This window comes from Sminthopsis crassicaudata, chromosome 6, assembly GCF_048593235.1.
Source record: "Sminthopsis crassicaudata isolate SCR6 chromosome 6, ASM4859323v1, whole genome shotgun sequence".
NCBI lineage: Eukaryota > Metazoa > Chordata > Mammalia > Dasyuromorphia > Dasyuridae > Sminthopsis > Sminthopsis crassicaudata.
In genome coordinates this window covers 158,558,829-158,577,359 of record NC_133622.1, presented here as the reverse complement: position 1 = coordinate 158,577,359, position 18,531 = coordinate 158,558,829, and the positions used below count along the sequence as shown (strand labels likewise).

The 18,531-nt window shown below is 33.2% G+C and overlaps 1 pseudogene; it reads left to right on the top strand.

Annotated features, from left to right (window-relative positions):
* Positions 1–636: 636 nt before the first annotated feature.
* Positions 637–6,820, top strand: LOC141547299 (small ribosomal subunit protein eS4-like; annotated as a pseudogene).
* The last annotated feature ends 11,711 nt before the right edge of the window (positions 6,821–18,531 follow it).

Sequence of the window (18,531 nt, the reverse complement as noted above, 5' to 3'; positions counted from 1 at the left end):
ACAGCATAGTAGTATTCTCTTCCGTTTATATATACCCATTTTTTCAGCCATTTCACAAATGATGGACATCACTTAGTTTCTAAGATTTTTGTCCCTCTCCTGCAAAATGTTGCTACCAATATTTTTACCTAAATAGGCCCTTTTCCTCTTCTTGTTATTTCTTTGGGCTAATTGGGTCACAGAGCAGGCACTGATAAGTAACTTTTCATGTAAAAACGTCAAATTGTTTTTCAGAATGGGTACATCCATTCATAACTTTAACAGTTCATTAGAGTGTTTTTCCTCAATCCTTCCAATATTGTTATTTTCTTTTTCTTTTTTTTGATTAGCTTAGTCATACCTTACACAAATTCAAATTGGTAAAATTCCTTTTACTGAAGTTTTACTATATTTTCTTTCTTTTTCCTTTATGTCTAGAAAAGATACATGTTTATTTCTAAATTTTAAATGTTTCTTGATATCCATATTATCTTCTCTTGATGCAGAAACTATCTGACTTCACTAACAACTGGACATCCAAAAGACCCAGGATCTTCAACCTCTCAGACTTACAAGGCTCTCTCCAAGTTTGGACACTTTCATCTTGAAATTATTGATCGGCCATCCATGTTTGGGGAAGAAACACAAAGCATAAAAATGGCAACCAAGGCTGAAAGGTCAGGTTCAGCATGTTTAGACAAGCCTTCTGCCTTAGCTGCCAAATGTTAGCAGATGTCATACTGCCAGGGTGAGGTAATATGACATTGCCCCCCTTCGTGGGAATTCTAAAAAGAGAGCTCTTAGCTACCTAGGAGAATCAAAGGAAGACAGGAAATCCTGAGAAGCTGTCTTTCCATTTTAAATTGAATTAGTACCCTCACATCCACCCACTCCTCAATCATTGGCCTAAGGGACCAATAAAGGAATTGCTTCATTATCCTGGAGTACACATGGCAATCTGGAAGCAGGCATGGCAAACTCTGTGCATATTCCATACAAGTTGTATTATAGAACAAAGAATAGAAAAAAGAGAATTGTCTATGACACTCTCAATGTCTTATGTATCCTTAATAGTTCCAATACTTCCCTGAATGGGATGGATGGAAGGCAGAAGGGAGTTAGGAATAGAGTGAGGGAAAGAAAGAAAGAAAAGAAAGAAAGAAAGAAAGAAAGAAAGAAAGAAAGAATGAAAGAAAGAAAGAAAGAAAGAAAGAAAGAAAGAAAGAAAGAAAGAAAGAAAGAAAGAAAGAAAGAAAGAAAGAAAGAAAAGAAAGAAAGAAAGAAAGAAAGAAAGAAAGAAAAGAAAGGAAGGAAGGAAGGAAGGAAGGAAGGAAGGAAGGAAGGAAGGAAAGGAAGGAGGAAGGAAGGAAGGAGGAAGGAAGGAAAGGAAGGAAGGAAGGAAGAAGAAAGAAAGAAAGAAGAAAGAAAGAAAGAAAGAAAGAAAGAAAGAAAGAAAGAAAGAAAGAAAGAAAGAAAGAAAGAAAGAAAGAAAGAAAGAAAGAAAGAAAGAAGAAAGAAAGAAAGAAAGAAAGAAAGAAAGAAAGAAAGGAAAGGAAGGAAGGAAGGAAGGAAGGAAGGAAGGAAGGAAGGAAGGAAGGAAGGAAGGAAGGAAGGAAGGAAGGAAGGAAGGAAGGAAGGAAAGAAAAGAAAGAAAGATTTCTTAAAAAGAAAAGAGGGTTATTGAAGGACTTTTTTTTTAATTCACAGAACAGAACAAAGGGAAGGCCCAAAAGAATCACAATCAACTAGGACAGTTTTGAAAGTTACAGGTTGACATGTGCAAAAATGTTTGTGGCAGCCCTTTTCAAAGTGGCAAGAAACTGGAAACTGAGTGAATTCCCATCAGTTGGAGATGGCTGAATAAGTTATGGCATATGAATGCAATGGAATATTATTGTTGTATAAGAAATGATCAGCAGGATGATTTCAGAGAGGCCTGGAAAGATTTACATGAACTGATGTGAAGTGAAAGGAGCAGAACCAGAAGACTGTTGTATACAGCAACAACAGGATTATATGAAAATCAATTCTGATGATTATAACTCTTTCTAACAATGAGATGATTGATGCAGTTCCAATGATCTTGTGATGAAGAGAGCCATCTACACCCAGAGAGAGGATTGTGGTAACTGAAAGTGGATCACAACATGACATTCTCACTCTATTTGATGCTATTTGCTGGCATTTTGTTTTCTTACTCGTTTTCTTTCCTTTTTGATCTGATCTTTCTTATGCAATAAGAGAATTATATAAATATGTTTACACATATTGGATTTAACATCTATTTTAACATGTATAACATATATTGGATTGTTTGCCATCTAGGGGAGGGGGTGGGGAGGAGGGAAAATCTGAAACACAAGGCTATGCAAGGGTAAATATAGAAAAATTATCTGTGCATATGTTTTGAAAATGAAAAGCTTTTTAAAAAGAATTTATCATATATTTTAAAAAGAAAAGCAAGCTCTGCATAATGGAGATTTGTAGCGCATACAATGCTCTTTTTCCTATTATACTGTGTATGTAGAAATTTTCATTTTATTTGGTGTTTGTTAAGTTCAAAATTTGAAAAAATAAAATTCTAAATGATAAATAAAATATACAAAGGAAAGAGACAAAGTCCCATTTAGCCCATTAAAACAAAGCAAAGCAAACATGAAACAGTACAACAGAAAAATTTCCAAAATTAAAGGATTTAAAAGCATCATTCTAGAAAAATACATTGAATAACCACAAAAAATTTTAAATAATTAAACAATTAAGACATAAAGGAGCAAAAAAGCGAATGAGACAAAATTATTATTATTATTTACATTTATATAGCTCTTTAAGACTTACAATGTGTTTTATTAATACTGACTCTTTTGATCCAAACTGAAAAAAATTGAGATAATAAAAATAGAAACAACAATAAGTATAATGTAATATAGTTCTTTAAATTTGCAGAGCACTTTACATATGTTATTTTATTTGATCCTTGGGACATGCTTGTGAAAACAGTACTATTATTATCCTCATTTTATAGATGAGACAATATAACCCAGACTCCAACAAGATAGCACTATTTTAACTATGACTAATGCCAAGAATAAGAAGGTACCTAAAATAGCTTATCATAAATAATTAATAGGAAATTGGTAATAACAACAGAGAAAGCAACACAGGAAACCAAATGTATGTTTGTGTATACAGGTGTGTGTGTGTAAAAATATATATTATGTGTATGAATGAATATATATATATGTAATATAAAATCAGCTGATAAGCTTTCTTGTTTACAGAAACTTGTGTTTGACTAGGATATAATTTCAATATTCTTTCACTCTGTTTGGGACATCCAAATAGAGGCAGTAGTTACTTTTACTCATATTTCAGTCTTGCTGAAGAAGAAATAGTTGTCCCTCTACAGAAATCCCAGACACTCCCCTAATCTCTATATTAATTTCATACCAAACAGGATTTGGCAACAGCTAGATTTTCTTTTATTTAAAATGGAATAAAATTGTAGAAATAAAAAAATGGGGGACAGAAATGAGAAATTCATGAGATAGGAAAAAACGAGCAACTTAGCACTTATCTGAAAAGACTCAATCTTTTGTTCTCCCTTCACAGGTAGGGAGAAGAGACAGAAGTCTGATGAGTTTGACAGATAATGAAGAACTGCTTCCTTGTCTCAGTTAGAGGTAAGAAGTTAGAAAGATGTCTCAGTAGAGTGCTCCTATGAGTAAGATAGAAACAACTTTCTCAGTTCTCATTACTTTAAATGGCAGCTTATCTTTTTCATCATTCTGTGTAAAAAAGAAGCAGGGGAATATCTATCCACATATAAAACAAGCTGCTCAATGTGACCCTCATGAGCCATAAGATGGAGAACCAATTTCTTATGTCTTCTCTCTCCCAGTATTTTCAAAAACCAAACCAACCAAATAAAAAACAACGTTGTTCTAGAAGGTCAATTTTGGAAGAGACCACCATACTCACCATAGTGAGGTCATTTGGACTAGGAATTCAAGAACCAAGTGCTACACATCCTTTCCTAAAATTACCTACCTTACCTTAGAATAAGCAGTAATAACAACAAAAATATGATAATACTAAGGGAAGATTTCTGTTGATTGACTATTATGAAAAGTTTTATGAACAGTTCAATACAATGGAAAGAATAAAATATGTAGAGTCTGAGGACCTTCAATCATGTTAAAACTTTAGCACTTATGTGACCCTGACCAAGTCACTTAATCTCTGAATGTTCCAGTTTCCTATCTATAAAATTAGGGCACTTGGACCAGATAGAGTTTCAAGGTCTCTTCCAACTTAAATCTATAATTCAATGATCTGCCCAAGACTGAAAAAGACTATCATCTTTTGGATGGGTAAACTTAAAATTCCTGCTTGGTAATTATTCACACTTCTAGGCCCTTTTAGGTTAAAGAAAAGGTGATTCCTGAAATAAACATCACTATATTTACACCTTTATTTTTTGCCCATGCAGATGTAAAGTAAGTTCAAGCAAAAGCAAACCAAGTAATCCCATGATCTGAGAGTGTTTTCAGAGTTGTGGAATTTTCCATTATAAAGCACTGTCTTTGTACTATCTTCTGGTGATCCTATACTATTTTGCATTTTTTCACAGTGTTATTTTCCAGGTGACTACTAACTAAAGATTTAGAGTATTCCTTCCCTAATGAATATTAATACCCATAATAATGAAATCTGCTTTACCACTCTGTTATCCAAAATATATTTTTCCCCACAGTTGCTAGAATACAATTTTACTTATGTTTTAAATTTCATATGACTTCTGCAGGAATTTCATGAGAGAAAAAATTTATTCTGTATGAAAACTGTTATACAGATGAAAACATTAGCTTGGTGAATTTTTAAAAATCTACTAGATAGACCAGTATTAAGACTTAGAAGTTTGCAAAGTAGATAGCAGCATGAGGAGAAACAAGGAGGGAAGAGTATAATAAAACACATTTAAATAGTAATTTTATAAAAACATGTTTTTAATTGCCAGAAAACTTCCCTCTTTAGCTTTTACATTTCGGTATTTTTTTGGAGGAATCAGATGGTGGCAGTAAATAAAATCCCAGATGTTACAATACTTACTACTTATGTGACCTCCCTTAGTTTTGGTTTTCTCATCTGTACAAAAAGAGAACAAATGCCCTCTGAGGTCTTTGCAGTTTTAGATCTAAGTTGTAAAGTAAACTGCCTATGAGCAAAGCCTCCAGTTGACAGAAACACATACTCATATACACACACGCACACACACCTACACACACACATACACACACACACACACACATATACACATGGATGACAATATTTAAACCTTTCATAGGGAAAATAAATGTCTTGCTCTAGTAGGTCTCAATTATTACTGGGGCAGGATGAGATGGCTCAAAAGTGGGAAATACAATGGAATGCAAGTGTTCTGCCTTGGAAATTTCAAATTCAATCTGACATTAGCCAAATATTGCATTTTTCTGATAGCAAATTGCTCAATGATTTGAGTCTTGTTCATAGAAGATGGGGGTACTCTTTTAATCACAGTAGAAATTAATTGGAATCTTCTCTTTTGGCATTTTAATAGGGAGGCCATGGGGTCAATGAGCCTAGATTATAAAGTCTTTTTTTCCTTTTTTAAAAAATTGAGTCTGTCATGTTAAGCTAAACCTGTCCTGGTTTGAAGTACACAACAGAGTCACAACAGCATCTTTTATAAATATTACACTCAAAGGAAATAGACTGGATTTTCGGAATTTAAAAATAGCTAATATCTCAAATTTGTCTTGGAAACAATAATTTCAAAAATGCCATCTATTGTGCTATTGAATCTGAAAATTGCATGAAGATGTAAAGAATATTTAATCAGTGAAATTTTTAGCCAATTTTCTAATACCTGTATGGCATTTAAAAACCTATTCCCAAAGAAAATGAATATAATGGGAAATGATAAAGAAAATACTCTCTAGATTTTGTATGTATTCTAAGACAAAAAAAAATTAAACTTTCAGTTCAGTGTTGGCAAGTTTCTAAGGGAATGAGGTAATAATAATAATAAAAAAAAAAGTATCCTCCATAGTAAAGGAGTACCCAGAGCAGTTATAAAAAGAACTCTTATTTAAATGTCTTTTTTTGACAGAATCAGTAACAGTTCCACATCCTTGGAGTTTATGAGCATTTTTTTTTACCTACGCCTTGGACCAATGTAGCTATTGTCCCAAAGAGCACCTGAAACATGTAGCATCACCAAAGCACCGGATGTTAGATAAATTAATCAGAATTTTCGCTCCAAGACTATTCACAAGTCCATGCAAGCTGAGAGTGCCTCCCACTCATCATATTCCTTCAAAATAGACTCAAGTACACCCTAGCAGGAGATGAGGTAAGAAAGATCTAAATACAGTGATTCATCAGAACTGTAGGGAAGGTTTACATTGGTACCCAGCTGGAGTCATAGATATCATCAGCATTGAGAATATGGCTGAGAATTTTTATCTGGTATATTATGCCATCAAACCACAGCTTGGAAGATCATATATATTAATTTGTCCAAACTGAGAAAAGCCTTTCTGAGCCCAAAAAGTATCCTCTATCTGGTGACCCATGATGTCTGAACCATGCATTACCATAAAAATGAATGACACTATTCAAGTCGACAAAGAAATTGGTAAATCACTAACTTGATCAAGTTTGACATTTGTAACCTATGTAGAGGGACCGGCAGATATAACTTGTATCAAATTATATGATCACAAAAAGAGAAATCCACTTTGGCATCCTGCATGCCAAAGGCAATATTTTTCCACTACATTTTCAAACATTTTTGTAATTGTCAGAGAAAGCCTTAGACTTTTTTTGTCCAAGGAAATCAAACAGACCACTAGATAAATGATTGCAGATTAGAATTAGTAGGGTTTCTTCAAATAGATATATTAAAAAGTGATTTTTAACAATAAAAAGAAATGGATAATTACCTATAGAACATAAAATTTACAAATGAATAAAAATAGAGATATTAATAACCTAATCTTGTAAAGTGAAATTGAACTAGCTATAAATGTCCTTCTCTTTTTTCCTTAAATTGAGAGGATCATGATTATATATAAATGCTGCATAATATGACAAAAGAGATTATTGTTGTTAGTCAGTTTTCCTTAACTTTTTTTCTTACAGATCTACATTAGCAGGGTGGAAGAGAGGGAATTCATGTTAAAGAAACTGGTATAAAAACAAAAGAGATCAATAAAATTTTTTAAAAACCCAGGTGATTAGATGAGTTTTTGTTTTCAAATTAGTTAATAGTAATTAGTCAAATTAGTTAATAGTAATTAAATAGAGGATAGAAGCATTAAAAGGTAGTATGGTGAACCAACCAAAAGCCTGCTGTATTTGAAATCAGAGAATCTCATTCCTCTCCCAGTGACCTATAACTAGGGCACCAATACATTTCCTTCTAACTCTAAAGCTGTGGTTTTTAGAACTATTATTCATTTTTCATTTTTTTACTACATTATTCAATTAGTAAGAATTTACAGGATTGTCAGAGATACAAGAGTAATCCTAATAAGAAAAAAGTTTCCACGGAGGTGAAGTGCCATGAATAATAATAATAATAATGACTCATATTTTACAATCCTTTGTTGTTATAACACACTTCATAAACAGTATCTCATTTGTTCCTCACAACACATTGGATAAGTACAGATAAGGAAGCACGTGGAAGGCTAGGGTTGGAAAGGTTTTTGTGCCCAAATCACTACAAATCAGAAGTTAGATGATTTGTAAATGGCCACACAGCTTGAAAGCAATAGAATCCAGATTCAAATGCAGGTCAAGCTACAAAGTCATAAAATATTAAGTCTAGAGAGAACTCCCATTATCTGAACAGTTGTGGAGAGGCAGCATGAAGGAACTCAAAATCCCTTTTGCAAATAAGGTTTGACGGATGTAAATAATGAATAGCATGAGATATTTGCATAACTTCTCTCTGACCAGTGCTTCTCTCAAGCTAGTTTGGGATTGGCATTTTCAGAAGCATGTGATAAACATGTCATTTCAATATATGAATATAATAAATATATGTGATATTATATATAAATATACATATAATAAATGAATATAATTTCACTAAGAAAATCTTCAAGTAACCTAAAAGACTCAAAACTAATTTGAATTTTTATTTTTCTTTTGTCTGTAACAGAAACACTAATGTACAAACTGGAATCTGTTGAACTGGCCTGAAGATTTTTTTATTTTTAAAAAATAAATCAAGTCTTGAAATGGATATCATAATTTAGTTTATATGTAAACCCAAGTGGAACAACATACACTATTATAATAATACAAACAAATTCAGCATTAAATGATAATGAAATTCAGATAAATTATAATGATAAAATTTGGTCCCATAGTAGATATGATGAAACTCACTTCCCATCTCTTTGTGAAGAGGGCACTATGGATATGTAATATGAATTAACTGTTCTCTGGCTGTTTCCTCACTTTTATAGACTTTTATATTATCTCCTCACTTCTGTCTTTTAGGATTTCTGGTTTTCTTGAGACTCACCTAGATGAAGTGCTACCTGACTTTCTTTCACTTATTATGCCTCTCCCACCCCAAATTAGGTTGAGGTATTTGTCTATAAAATAATAATAATGATGTTCATAGATAACATTCAGGTTACATATATGCTTACATATATGATCTTATTTGGTCCCACAACAACTCTGTGAAAGTGGGTGCTACTATTACCCCCATTTTATAGATAAAGAAAATAAGGTTAATAGACATTAAAAATTGTCTAAGGTCCCATGGATAATAAATATCTGAGGAAGGATCTCAACTGTTCCTGATTTCACATCTAGCACTGTATCTACTATGGACTATGTATAGATGTCCCCATATATATTTTGTATATATTTATAAGAGGAAATCTGTGACATGTGATCAACAAGAATCTCAAGAGAAAATTTGGCATAAAGGATGTCATTAAGACTTTTGTGAAAGAAGGAAAGGATGAGGCAGTCATATGGAGAGAATAAGGGATGATACATGGATGGCCAGTGTGCTGCAGCAATACCTTCTTAATATTGGGAGAAATCAAGGAAGACCTCCAATACATCAGGGAGAAATTTTTTGAGGACACAAGAATCTCATAGAATCACCAGGAGTAGGTAGAACCTATATCATTGAAAAAATTTTTTGAAATTTATGAGATCACAGATGAGAATTTGAGGTTATAGAATATACTTATGTGTGGATATATCTTTCCTGATAGTTTGCATATTTACTGGGGGAAAAGACAATATAGTTTGTGTCTTTGCATGTCCTGAACCCTGTACAATGTCTAGAATATAGCTGGTGTTTAATAAGTGCTTGTTGTAATCATTCATTCATAATTTTAAAAAGGGATTTTAAAAAGAAAGGATCAAAAAAGCACCAGTGAAAATTTTTACCTAGTAAAGTGATTTTCAGGCCAAATGAGGAAATCATATATTATTTGAAATGATCACAAAATTCTCAAACATATTTATTCAGATTTACTCTAATGCATAATAACATATGACATGTGGAGAAGGATATAGGCAAATAGGAAAATGTGAAAATGTGGTGAAATCTTTTCCAAAAGCAATTTTTGTGGAAGAATTGTACTATTGTACCTCATCTAACACAGGTTTGCACTTAATTTTGTACTATTTTAGTACTGTTAACAAATTATGCTGTGATACTTAAAGAAATATAGAGACACGTCTTTTTACTCCTGGTATACTGAAATTCCCAACTAGATTTAAGCTTTCATAGAGACTCTAGTTCATATACCTAATCTATATTTCATAGTACCTGATATGATGATGGAAAATAAATGTTCATTTGACTTATTTAAAAGTACAACAATCAACATGTGAATGGAAAAGATAGTGCTTGATCAAATTTCATTTCATTCAGAGCTGCCCAGTCATGAAGAAACAATCACAAAGAAGACAATGGGGGGGGGGGCGGGGAGTGGTTTTCAAGTCACAAGCTTTGAGTTCAGATCCCAGCTTTACTCATGACTATTTGGACAAATTGTTAAACTTCTCAGCATCAATGTCCTCATATGCAAAATGAGTAAGGACATAAACATTTAATAAGCCCCTATTATGTATCAGAAGCTGGGCTAAGCACTGTGGATAATAAGAAAGAGAAAAACAGCCCATGTTTTCAAGGAGCTAGAAGTCTAATGGATGGGACAACATGCAAATAGTTATGTACAAGCTAGGTGAATTGGAAGTAATCTCAGAGGGAAGACAGTAGCATTAAGGAATTTGGACAGGCTTACTACTGAGACTTAAAGAAAGCCAAGAGGCAAAGATGAGGAAGGAAAGAATTCCAGGTGTGATGGACAGCCATGAAAGGTAGAGTATGATATGGTCAGATATGTAAGAAGATAACTGAGTGAAGGGTAGACTGGAGTGAATGGGGAGACACTTCAAGCAGAAAGACTAAGCAACAGGCTATTATAATAATTCAGGTGGGAACAGTGTCAGAGAACAAAAGATGGCATATATGAAAAATGTTACAAAGATATAATTGAGAGAAATTGTTGAAAGATTGGCTAGTAAAGAAAGGTATGTGAGAGAGAGAATAAGGAGTTAAAGACAATGTCTAAGTTGTCAACCTGGATGATTGGGAACTGATGATGCCCTTGAGAGGAATAGGGAAGTTCAGAAGAGGGGATGTTTGGGGAGAAACATAACATGTTCTATTATGGTCCTATTGAATTAAGATGTCTTCATCCAGTGGTCTCATTCAGTTTGAGATATCTAACAAGCAGCTGGAGATGCAAGAATAGAGTTCAGAAAAGGGGTAAAGTGTGAATAAACATATCTGAGAATCATATGCATGGAGATGATAATTGAATGCAAGGGAACTGAAATAACTTCAGTTATTTCAACTTCTTCAGTTGAAATAACAAAGGGAAATGAGGGCCAGGACAGAGCTTTGGGAAACACCCACAAGTAGTAAACACAAAATGGATAAAAATCCAGCAAAGGAGACTGAGGAAGAACAGTAAGATAGAGAGGAAAAACAAGACAGAGCCATATTGTGAAAACCTAGAAAGAAGAAAATCACAAAGAAAATAGTACACAGTGTTAAAAGTGAAGAGAAGACAAGAAGGATGATGTCTGAGAAAAGAACATTCAATTTGGTAATTAAGAGGTAAAGGATAACTTTAGAGAAGTTAATTGCAGTTGATCGGTGAGGTTGGAAGCTTGCTGTTTATGATGGTGTTGGAAAGTAGACAGTTGGAAAGAAGAGAATGAGAAGAAAAGAAGCTTGATTTTAGATTGTTTTCTCCAGTTATTTAGCCACAAACAGAGGAAAGATATAGCATGACACCTACCAAAGATGAATGGATCAAGAGGGAGTTTGTTAAGAATGAGGATAACATAGGTTTGTTTGTAGGCAGTGAAAGCAGCAAATAGACAGGGAAAGATTGAAGATAAGTAAAAGAGCAAAGATAATAGAAGGTACAATCTGCTGGGAGAAGATGGAATGAAATGTAGAGGGCTAGGATTTGTCAAGGCAACCTCTTTATTTGAGTCAGGGATGAAAGAGGACATAACGGCAAAAGATATCTAGAACAAATGAGTTAAAGAGAGGAATTTTTGGAGAAGAACCTCAAAATTTTTAAAAGTGAAATATGATGCTAAATTCTCAACTGAAAATTGGAGTAAGGTGAAGAGTGAACCATGAGTAGGTTTGAAAAGAGATGAGAAAGTTTGAAAAAGCAGCTGTGGTGGGTGGTTTAGTGAATCAATTAGGGACATGTGAAAAGATTGCCTTATTGCAGTGAGGGCCTCGTTGAGATTATGTAATATAAACTTGTAGTACAACCTGTTGGCACAGTTTCATGATTTTCTACAACTTTGTTTAGCAGTGTATACATATAACTGACCAAATGAAACAGATTTGGGGAATAATCCAAGGCTAGGGCTTGACATTGGCAATTAAATAAGGAATAGAATTTAATAAGGAAACAAAGTGCAAAATAGTCTAGAGTTGAAAGCAGAAAATAGAATAGAGTTGAACAAGTTCACCAAAAGATCAAGATAGAAAAGGGAGGAAAGTATAGTCAATGCATGGAGTGATAGACAAGAAGGAACTGAGGGATGGAAAGATTGGCAGTCATCTTGAGCTTGAAGAACATATTAGACATCTTAAAACAGAGGAAAAGATTAAATAATAAATAATCAGATAACGGAATTCCAGAATTCATGAACATGGAAGTATGTGGTGGCAAGATCAACAGTCTGATCATCACTATGTATAGATGAAATGGTTTGGAAGAGGATTATATAGAAAATAAAAAAGATAGGAAGTTAAGGTGTTTGAAGAAATATTATTATGTGTTCTGCTATCCCTTAGTATGAAAGCAGGAATTGGAGAGAAAGAAACTTAATAAGCCAAAAACTGAACTAATTTTTTCTCAACAGTATTTTATTTTTCCAATCACATGAGAAACATTTTCAACATTCATTTTTTACAAGATTTTGCGTTCCAAATTTTTTTCTCCTTCCCTCTTTCTTTCCCCCTCCCCAAGACAGCAAGCAATCTAATATAGTTTATTCAAGTATAACAACTTAAAACCTATTTCCATATCAATCATGTTGTGAAAGAAAAAGCAAACAAAAAAGATGAAAACAGTGTGCTTTGATCCACATTCAGTCTGCATAGTTCTCTCTTTGGATACTCATGGTATTTACCATCCCAAGTCTATTGGAATTGTCTTGGAAGTCTATTGGAATTGTCTTGGAAGTCTATTGGAATTGCTGGGAAGTCTATCAGAGTTGATCATCAGATAATCTTGCAGTTACTATGTACCAGTTCCTACTGGTTCTTTTCAATTCAATCAGCATCAGTTCAGTAAATCTTTTCAGGCTTTTCTGAAATCAGCTTGCTCATCATTTCTTATATAACAATACATTCACACCGTACTTATTTAGCAATTTCCCAATTGGTGGGCGTCCACTCAATTTCCAATTCCTTGCTACCATAAAAAAAACTGTGAAAAACATTTTTACATTTTTGGAGGAAAAAAATTCTGGTTTTCTCTCACAATCTTCCAGCAATGATAGTAATATAAGATGAAAAAAAAGATGTTTTTCTCATGGTCAGTCTTGAAGCATAGAGTCTAGATATTCCCAACTCCCTATTTCTTAATGCTTTTTTAAAAATGGGGATACATGATTAGCCCCAACATCCACAAGGATTTAAAATTCAATTTTTAAAGTAAAAAAAAAAAACAAACCTCAGAGATGATATGGACTAACAATCTAAAGTTACTCTTGTCAGTCTAGAAATGAGGTCTCCCACTGGAATGATCCAAAAACTTCTTCAATTTCCACACTGGCAACTATTGTATTCTAAGCACAGACTATGATAGATGTAGAAAGAGGGAGGAATGAGAGATGAAATGAACTAATAGATTGGGTAAGAAAGGGAAAAACAAGTATAACAAAAAGTGATTGATACAGCAAGTTTGGAAATAGCTACTCAGCTAATCAAGAAATATTGTGAAATACCTGTCTATATGTGGCCTAATTACTCAATGTGAGTTAAAAATTATGGCAACTTAATAGAAAAGATTGCTAATTTATTCTATCTTGCTATCTAGGCACTTCCAAACAACATAATCTTGTTGAGGCATTAGCCTCCTTGGAGGTCAAGCCAAGACCCCCAAAAGATGGAGGAAGATGGGAAAATGAGTTATATCCCAATTTCCCCAAGTTAATTAGCCAAGGGCCTTGTCTCTGACTCAACTGTCTACCCTTCCATTATCCCAAATACTCCATAACTCTACTCCTCCTATTGCTTTGAAAGCTCCGGTTGGATAAGAAAAAAGGTTTTTGATTCTTAAAGCACTAAAAAAGTCATTATCTTATAACAAAAGTCTTTTGTGTTTGTATGAGTAATTGAAAGTTGGCTAAAATTTTGAAAATAAATGATTATAGAACAGGCATTAAACTAAGGAATTGTATGATAGGAAGAGAAAATGAATCAGTTATATTGACAAGAATAAGGAAATTCTCTAGATATAGGGAGAAATGCATGAAACATAACACATTTGAGGAGTTCCGAATCAATGACATCACTATTTGAATATTGGGACACTATCAGACAATGCCAGGATTGTGCTAGTAAAGGATTAACAATTGGCTCTCAAACAAATTAAAAAAACTCCACAGTATACACAGGATACACTTTTAAGTTTAATCTACATAATTAATATTTGTACCACTTAACTCCAGGCAATCAATAAAATAATGAAGTAAGCCCTTATTAGTAGCACTTGCTGATTTCTGGGGTGTAAGAACTTAGATAAAAAATTTAACAATGGACTTTCTTGCTGTTTTTATTGGATCCAGCACACTCCTGGATAACTTTATGAAATATTATTTTAAGACCTTATACATATCCTCAATATGAATAAAAATATATCTTCAAAGCTAAATAATTATATATATATATATATATATATATATATATTTTTAAAAAGCATTTCTAAAGGTTAAAAATATGAAAGAAATGACAATATTAAAAATACTCTTCCTTTCCCTCCTCCCCCTGTTTCTTGGAAACAAGTTGATTGAGATAAGACAGAAGTAAGCAACAAAAGAGAAGTGAAAAGGGATTTGAGGAAGTAAAATGAGGCCTAGTATGGCTGGAATACTTCACTGGAACCCATTAAATGGGGAACTCCCAAACATTCTGTTTTGGGGTTAGAGATGGTCCTATATTTGCATATTTTGTGCAAAAAATTGTTCTAAGATAACATGAGAGTATATTTAGTAGAGCCAGTTAGTGAAATGAGCAGAAAAATGAGCACACACAAAACCTACACAGTTTTTGAGCAAAATGCAGCTATGCAAAGAAAGGTTGTTCCTATTTCCATCCAATGGCTATAATAATGAGAAGGCTTTGGTCTATAGATTTACTACCTAGTCTAATGGCTATGTTTTTGCTCTTAATCTTGGAAGCTATGTGGTAAGTTCATTTCCCACCAGGGAAGTAGTTTTTTGGGAGTTTTTGTAAAAGCTTTGTAAACTGACTATATTTGGTAAGTGAGCAGATTGTCAAAGTGAGAAGAGTCACAAATTTGGGTAACTAGGCAGGATGGCAGTGTCCTCAACAGTCATAGGGAAGTTTGAAGGAATAGAGAGTTAAGGGAGGAAAATAATTCTTTTGTGTGCATACTGAGTTTGAAATACCAAAGGAACATAGAGATGGAGGCATACAATAGGTGATACAGAACTGGAATCTGGGAGAAACAGTATGACTAGATGTTTAAATCTGAGATAGCTGATATAATGAAGAGAGAAGGACATATGTGGCTCTCATACACATCCACAGTTAGGACAGAAAATGGATGGTGATCTACTAAAGAAAACTCAGAAGTGATTAGATGAAGAGGAGAATACAGAATATGAAGCAAGGATGTTTCACAATGTCAAAAACATCAGAACAGGCAAGAACGATGGAAATAGAGAAAAAGCCATTGTACTGGATCTAGCAATTAAGAGATCACTGCTAATCTTTAAGAGAGTAGCTTTGGTTGAATGGTGAGGATTTAGAAGGCTGAGAAAAGAGTAGGAGGTAAGTAAGGAAGTGAAAAGGTAATTAGCATAAATGATCTTTTCTTGGGATTCCCCTAGTGATAAATTCAAATATCATAATCATAAGGAAAATTAAAGCTAATTTAATTTCTTTTCATAGTAGATTGCTAAAAATTTTGAAATGAAGTATGCCAAAAGTCCATCTGGTTCCAAATTTCTCCAGCTAGGTGAGTTTGCCCAGATGTCTGATATTCTCACTTCTAGAGGCAGGAGTATTATGGAGTTAGCTTAAACTAGCACAAGAGTCCTTTATTAAATTTTCAACATGAACATTTATAGCTCAGCAGTGACTACAAGTTAGGATTTGATTTATTGTTTGGTTGATTGCCCAGACTTAAGAAAATGATAGAAAAATGTTAATAATATAGATTAAATTTAAAAGTAAGCTATGCATACTTTTTGAAGTATCTGTCTCTTAGGCAGCACACCTCTAGCTAGAGGTAGTTTTTTGCATTAATCTTTTCCTCCTTAGAACACTCACGCCATTTGTAGCTCTCAAATGCTCTCATCATATTCTAATTTATATGAGGATGGAATGTGGTCAGGTTTGAAGTCAGGGTACCTGAATTCAAAACCTGACTGTCCAATAGACTTTTGGGAAGGCACTTAAACTTGAATTAGTTCCCTAATTTGTAAAATAAGGAGTGTAATAGTCATATTATCTTTATCACTCAGTTGTGAGGAACAAATTATATAATTCATGAAAAGCACTTCATAAATATTAAGGAGCTATATGAGCTATCATAGCGATTTGTGTACATATATCATTCATTGAACTAGATCATAAGCTCCTTAAGGACAGGGACTGTTCCTTATTTATTTTTATATTTCTTTCATAACTTTAATTAATATTTAATGGATCTATGATCCTACTGCTATAGACATTCATTTGTTATTATTGTAGTTAAGTCATTTCAGTTATGTCTAATATTGTGAACCCTTTGGGGTTTTCTTGGCAGATACTGGAGTGGTTGGCCATTTTCTTCTCCAGTTCATTAATCATATTGAGGGGGATAGGTTTCACAGAATAAATTTATAATTATAAAAGTAGCATACATGTGCAAATAATATTACTAAAATCTATTCCTAAAGTTATAGAATGGGGAAAACTTTAGAGTTTATCTACTCCATTTTATAGATAAGGAAGGTAGAGTGATTATTTTAATGTTGCACAGTTAACTAGTGGTAGACACCTGGACATCAGTCTTTCTACTTTCTCATCCTCTCCATGCCATGCCCTCTCTTTGTTTAATTGGAGGAGATAATATAGTTCTGTTGAATGTATCTTGTTAAATGAACCATGACTGTTCCCCGTTTGGATTATCAAAGACTAAATTTGCTGGGGGGTTATCTGAAAGGTAATTTTTACATGGAAAATATGTTTAAAATGGTCTATCTAGATTGTCTGTTATACATAATTAAGCATAATTATGAGGTGAATTGAATTTTTTAAAAGACAATAGAGGCAAAAAGAAATAAAATAAATCATATCCAGCATACCCAATATTGTTATTTTTTTTTGTTCTCAGTTGTATGCTAAAGGAGATTTGCATGAAAACATTCTAAAGATTTCAATATTCTCTAAATTATAAGAATTTCTAAAGCCAGCAATAGCCGACAAATTAACATTTTAAAAAAGAAAAGTAAAATCTAAAAACTTCTTGGCATAGAAGAAAAATACTGTTTTTTGAATTTGGGGCACAAGCCTGCCAGAGACAATTTTATTAATTAAGTGGTTCTAACTCTAAGTATTTGTGCTTATAAAAAAGAGAAAATCCAAAGGGAACCAAGTATATCCAACCTTCAAATTTCTCTCTCTCCCACTAAGTGCCAGTCATCATGCTAAGTTTTCATAATATTCCCATACAAAAGACAGAATTCTATAAGAGAAAACAACAATGAAGTTTAGGTTATGGTTTGGTTGAACCAATAGAATCATTTTCTAAAACTATTTAATTCAGTAAAGGGTGGAGACAGGTAATAATCTTAATTGGGTTAAGGTGTTCCTGCTCCAATTCTGTTTATCACACTGAATTTCTATTTTAAAGGAGTTTAGGGCTCTTTCCAGGACTTGTAGTTTCGTTTCCTCACAGGAAGAAGTTGGACTTTAGGTAAAGTTGATCTAAAAAGTTTTTCAGGAAAGGAATTCTTATGTTTTCTATCAAGAATGCCTTTAAAGCATACACATATTTCTGCTAAATATTGTATAGAAATTTAGGATAGTGTGACTTAATAGAAGGCTGGACTCAGAATGAGGAAAAAATGCATTCAAATCACACATACTGGCTGTGTAATACTGTCAAAGCACTTGATGATTCCCTGAATTATAGAAAAAGTGTCAATCTTTATTGGCAGAGGAAATTTTTAATTTTTTTAATGAGATAAAGGTATATAGCTTCTAGGTGACTTTTACCCTCTTTTATTTCTTTATTATGAGACATATTTTCTCAATTTTTTTGCTATTCTCCCTTATTTCTACCTTTTATTGAAGTCATTGAATATTAAAACATATGCTGACAAAATGTGGAGGCTATTGGAAAAACAGTGGCCCATGGATGGAATATTATTGAACTGTAAGAAATGATAAAATGGATAATTTCAAAGGAAACCAGAAAGACCTTTATGAATTGATGCAAAGTGAAATGAGAACTAGAACAATTTATTCAGTTATAACGTTGTAGAGAAAACTGTCTTTCAAAGACTTTATTTCCCCTATTTTTTTTACCTAATAAATTCTACTCAAATCCCACTCCACAATCTAAAAAAAAAAAAAAAAAAGAAAAGAAACACATTACTCACCTCTTAACAGAGAGGTGAAAAGTTTAAAATGCAGAGATACACATTTTCAGACAAGGCCAATGTGGGAATTTGTTTTGCCAG